Source organism: Cynoglossus semilaevis, chromosome Z (genome assembly GCF_000523025.1).
Source record: "Cynoglossus semilaevis isolate Cse_v1.0 chromosome Z, Cse_v1.0, whole genome shotgun sequence".
Classification (NCBI taxonomy): Eukaryota; Metazoa; Chordata; class Actinopteri; order Pleuronectiformes; family Cynoglossidae; genus Cynoglossus; species Cynoglossus semilaevis.
Window position 1 is genome coordinate 9,933,819 of NC_024328.1, and position 6,127 is coordinate 9,939,945.

The 6,127-nt window shown below is 40.3% G+C and overlaps 1 long non-coding RNA gene across 1 annotated transcript; it reads right to left on the reverse strand.

The window, feature by feature from the left end:
* Nucleotides 1–4,122: 4,122 nt before the first annotated feature.
* LOC112486518 (uncharacterized) lies at nt 4,123–5,643 on the reverse strand. The gene is made up of 3 exons (XR_003048973.1): nt 5,287–5,643; nt 4,999–5,075; nt 4,123–4,792 (listed from the first exon to the last, which is right to left on the reverse strand). It is a non-coding gene; the product is annotated as an uncharacterized LOC112486518 (long non-coding RNA).
* Nucleotides 5,644–6,127: the final 484 nt, after the last annotated feature.

Genomic DNA, 6,127 nt, shown 5'->3' on the forward strand with positions numbered 1-6,127 from the left:
TAGTCTGTTGCTGTGCTCAACTCTGGTCGTGTTCTCAGCTCTGCTCGACTTTGCATATGCTTCTGTCCTGGTTTTTGGAATTTAGAATCTTGAAATAAACTACCTGCACCAGTACTGCATTTGGGTCCTGCCTGCTTCCTGCCATGTCGATGCCCCCTCGTGACAGAATGATCCCACAAGGGTCAGTGCTTCCTGGGTCCGTAGCATCTGATGATTCCTGCTCGGTCTGTGCCTCTGGTGGGCCGAGTGCCAGCGGCACCCAAACCTCTGGTAATTTCGGGATCTTCAGAGGTGACGGGGCTCACTTCCTGAGGCTCTCACCTCCCCAGTGGTACCGGAGGTGTCGGTGGCCACAACTCCGGTGGTTCTGGAGGCAACAGTGGTCACACCTCCGGTGGTCACAGCTCCGGTGGCTCGTGAGGTGGCAGCGGTTACGCCTCCATTGGTTCGGGAGGTGGCAGCAGCAGCGATGACTCCTCCAGAGGTTCATGAGTCGTCGACGATGGACATCCCTCCAGGCGTTCCGGCGTTCCGGAGGCGTTCCGGAGGCAACGGTGGCCACACCCCCAGTGTTTCGGGAGGTGGCGGCAGTTGCGCCTCCAGTGGTCCGGGACGCGGTGACTGTAGTCACAGATCCATCCAAGATAGAGGCCGTGGCAAAATGGCAGCCTCCTAAGACAGTCTCTGATCTTTGCTCTGGTCCTTCCTGGGCTTTGCAAGCTATTACCGCCGCTTTGTGGAGGGCTTTGCAAAGCTGGTAGCTCCCCTTCATTGACTGGTAGCTGAGCTAGGAAGCACCAGGCCCAAGCGAAAGTCCACCCAGGATGCCATTGAGAACTGGACAGAGGAGTGCCGCGAGAGTTTTGAAGCTCTGAAGACCAAGCTCACCACTGTCCCAGTGCTCACCTACGCAGACTTCTCTCTGCCCTTCATCCTCGAGGTCGATGCCAGTCATGGTGGACTGTGAGCAGTGCTCTCACAGGAGCAAGAAGGCAAGGTGAGACCCATAGCTAATGCTAGCCAAGGACTGAGGCCCACAGAGCGTAATATGTCGAACTGTAGTTCCATGAAGTTGGAGTTCCTGGCCCTTAAGTGGGCGATGAGTGAGAAATTCAGGGAGTATCTGTTGGGCCATTCTGCATCGTTTACATGGACAATAATCCACTCAGTCACTTGTCCTGCAAAGTTGGGTGCGGAAGAACAGCGCTGGGCCTCATTTGACTCCGAGCTGAAATATCGGTCTGGTAGAAGCAACAGAAATGCTGATGCTTTGTCCCGGCAGCACTCGCCTGGCCCATCAGACTTCGAAGCCATGCTCCCTGGCACCTCGATTCCTAAACCCTGCCAGCAGGCCCTGAAAATGGAAAAGACCATGGTAAGTCAAGTAACTGTGACTGTTTTGCCTCACCAAATGCCTTCAGATATACTGAGAAAGCGTAGTAGAACAGCGATAAAGAGATGGACCACTGTAACGTGAAACTTATCACGAAATATAGAATAATAATAATGGATAATACTTCAGGGAAGAAAGAGCCCAGGGGCATACACACAGGAAGCACAACTGCCCGTGCTTAACCTAAGGTTTCTCGTGCTCACGAGAAGGTATCCATGCTCACGAGATACGTTTCATTTTTCCCCCCATGTCCCCTTAGGGGCTCCGTACCATCTCGATATAGAAGAATATATTCATTACACGTAACCAGAAATAGACAAAAGTTAGCCTTAGCTTAGCTGAATAGCAACGAATAATGTATAGAAAAATAATGTGAAAATTAAAATTAAATAAGAACGCAGCTTGAACCTTTGCCGTGACAACATTAATCTCGGCCCTAACACAGTTAAAGGTTAGCATGGGAAAGAATTGATGTCACACACTAAAGGTTTGCTTTTGTAACAGAACATGAATAAATAGACACAGCATTTGACAGCAAAATTATACCATCTAAAAACCACATTAACTTTCATGTTTCAACTAAATGTCTTTGATGATGTGTATTTTCTTACATGAAATCGAGGAGAAGGAGGATAACTGCCCTGACACTGACAGTGAAGACTAACATTTCTTATTTCTTATGTGTAGCCTCAGAGTTGTATTGCAGTGGTCATTGTCTTTGATGATGTGTATTTTCTTACAGCCAGTAAGAATCCTAAATATATCCTTTATCTATTCTGCAAAAAGTATTGTTGACTTTAAATAACAATGTACTGTACATACAGTATCTGTGTTTATATGTGTAAAAAATAAAAATATGTGTGTATTAAATACTATCTATAAATATATATTTATACATGTGTACGTATATATTTATTTGTTTATGTACAGTATACACACTCACAATATAAATATGAATATATTTCTTAAATATATAAACATGGGGTTGGTTATATATTTCTTATACATACATATACACACACACACATCTATATATATACTGTATATACATATATACGTACATACATATATACGTATACTGTATATATATATATATATATATATATATATATATATATATATATATATATATATATATATATATATATATATATATATATATATATATATATATATATATATATATATATATATATATATATATATATACAGTATACGTATATATGTATGTACGTATATATGTATATACAGTATATATATAGATGTGTGTGTGTGTATATGTATGTATAAGAAATATATAACCAACCCCATGTTTATATATTTAAGAAATATATTCATATTTATATTGTGAGTGTGTATACTGTACATAAACAAATAAATATATACGTACACATGTATAAATATATATTTATAGATAGTATTTAATACACACATATTTTTATTTTTTACACATATAAACACAGATACTGTATGTACAGTACATTGTTATTTAAAGTCAACAATACTTTTTGCAGAATAGATAAAGGATATATTTAGGATTCTTACTGGCTGTAAGAAAATACACATCATCAAAGACAATGACCACTGCAATACAACTCTGAGGCTACACATAAGAAATAAGAAATGTTAGTCTTCACTGTCAGTGTCAGGGCAGTTATCCTCCTTCTCCTCGATTTCATGTAAGAAAATACACATCATCAAAGACATTTAGAACCCTGTGTAATTAGCTGCGTACTTGCTTGTAGCATAGATAGAAGACAGTCTTCACGAAGGCTACGTCAAGCTAACCCTGCTAATACCTTTAATTGAAATGCTTCTCTTAGTTATTTCATGAGTGTTTCTTTAAAAGACCTGCTTTAATAGAACCACAATTTTGACCGGTCATTGTTGACATCATCAATCCTCATTCTCCTGGCTCTGACACTATCTGTGGCTACATTTTGTACCAAAGTACTCTTACCGCGAGGATTCAAAGAGGATTCAAAACACTCGGTTGGTTTTGTTTGTATAACGCTCTGCTACCATCTGCTGGCTGAACAAAAGAAAAGGCTACGTAGGATACGTTCAGCGATTTACAACCGTTCAGTGTAATTCATTCCCCTCTCTTCTTTCCATCTTTTCCTTCAGGGAGCCCAACTCCTCTCAGCAGCCAAAGGACTCTCAAATATAAAGGTGACAAACACGGGCTGTTCATTGGAGGTAGTTTGGCCATACGCAAACCCAACGCAGCACTCAAACAAACTTAACGCTTGTACCGAATAATACCATAATGTATTGTTGAAATGATTATCTTTTTAAATGTTGTTCCTTTGAGGAAATTATGTTTAATGTTTGAACTGGTGCAGGGAGGAGGTGAAGCCAAAACTATGAGACCCAAGCAGTGCATCATCATCGATGCAGGACTGGAGACCATCAAGGTAGGTGGACACCTGTGTACACACGTATGAATTATTTTATTTTATATTATAAATTGTTCCAAACCGTAGCTTTAACGATGACTGACGTTCGCGTTCTTGTCGTCTCCAGTCATTTCGGTTAATGACATGAAGTGGCAGACCTCCGGCATGTTCCGATCTTTTGTCTCTCGACAGCTGGACAGCAAAGTTCAATGAGGCTTTCCAGTTGTGAGCGACTATTTTCATCTTTTAAAAAATTGTTTTTTTTTTACCTGCGATTCACTGAACGGTGATTTGGTTCCTATTGTGTTTGTGTTGTGTGACGGTGCCTATTTTATCAGGAACCTCACTTCCTCTCCAGCGCTCGACGTTGGTGAACATTAACAAGAAATGTTCAATATGGGGGTCAGACTGATGCTCAGGTCTGAATGCCATGTTCCGATAATCATTATCACTCTTCAGAATACGGATCACGTGTTTGATGATATTTGAGCCCAAAATGAGATCATCACGCTGACCAGGCAGAACTAAGGTAGGTACGACACATCGAACACCGCAAAGTTGCATCTCCAAGTTATAAAAACCCTCAGGTTGAGTCTGCAGACCACCACAGCCCATCAAAATGATATTTCTTTCAGGATGCTGCTTCTCAGGCAAAACACCAGCAGAACTGAGTTTCTCTACTGCATGTTCACTGATGCAACATGTCATAGAGCCAGAGTCCAACAGGCCTTTAAGCTGCACAGTGTGATTGACAACAACAGGAGCATAAAACAACTCACTAAAAGCTTCGATCTTCTGCGTGGATTGAATGACTATCTGGGTCACGGCACCATTGTAACAGGCATCCATTGTCTTCAACAGTTTAATATAAAGTTGGATGCAAGTCAATTTACCCTTGTAAGTCCTGCGTTGTGTTCTGTGTTGCGCTGGATGAAAGAAGGACTTGAACCATGACCAGCTGTTGATTGTTCTTTTAATGAAGGTAGAACGGTGGATTTGTCTGTACAAATCAACAGAAAACACATAAGGCTCTGTAACGAACTTTTTAGTATTAATAACAAAAATATTTTAAAATAAAAAGGTGAAAATACATTATCAAATACATTGAGTATTTGATAACATGAATTTCATTTACATGCCTAATGCAACCTGTGTAAACACATGAGAACACCATGCCAAATGAACCACAATAAACAATGCACATACCTGTACAAATCAACAGAAAACACATAAGGCTCTGTAAACATGCAGTCTCCTCCACACAGCACACAGGTCTCAAGCTCCTGTTAGCAGAAAAACATACACAAAACCCTGTAGACCAACACGTGGAAACATGTCAACTTGCAAAAAGCCCGTTAACAATATTTATCTTTACACATTAACTGCATGTTCACAACCTAAAAACTAACATTTATACGTGCATAAAACAAGGTTTGCATTGTCCGAAAAAATCCAAATAAATGTTTAAAAATGACGAGTAAAATAATACATTACCTCCTCTCAGCTAGTAAAACCACAAAAAGTCATTTAGAAATGGAATTCAACTTCACAAAAAGAACGAGTTACAGCAAAAAGTTCGTCGCAAAATATCCTGCCCGTTTTTATATCGATGCATTTTATAAAGAACTAGCGTCTTCAAGGCGCAATAACATTTCAGTGCGCGAGCGGTGGCACGGTTCGACACGTGATCGTGCTCGACCAATCGAGTTTGCTCGTTGATGATGTCAACACTTCCGGCAACACGGCTGCCTCCATGGTTTTACTTCATGCACAAAATCCCAGCAACAGTGTAGAGACAGGTAGTAGTGATGTTCGATACCACCAATTTCCTTTACGATCCGATACCGAGTAAAATTCGGGCTGGTATCGTCGATACCAATATTTTATCATTTGTCTTTTAAATAAAAAAAATGTGTATTTCAAATCATAGCTTCTTTAAAAATCCAAGGCAGAGTTTTTTATTTATTTATTTTAAACTCTGGAGTGTACTGAGGTAGCTGCCTCATTTACTATAGAGTCAACACAACAATAGAAAAACCTGAGAACACAATCATATAAAATATGTCAAAACAATGTTTCAAACTCTGAAAACATGTTATTTGTAAAACAAAACAAAAAATAAAAAATAAAATAAATAATCTGAGGAGCTATTTGGGACCCGAAAAAGTCGGATTTTTTCAGTGAACCGAGTCAAAAGAACCGGTTCTCTAAAAAAGAGCCGAAATTCCCATCAATAGTGACTGAGTGAGAGCACGGAGTAGAGCCCCTGTGCTTATGACGCATACACCCAGGCGGAAGAAGAAGTAGTCCCACCAACCGAGCGTCACTTAGACGA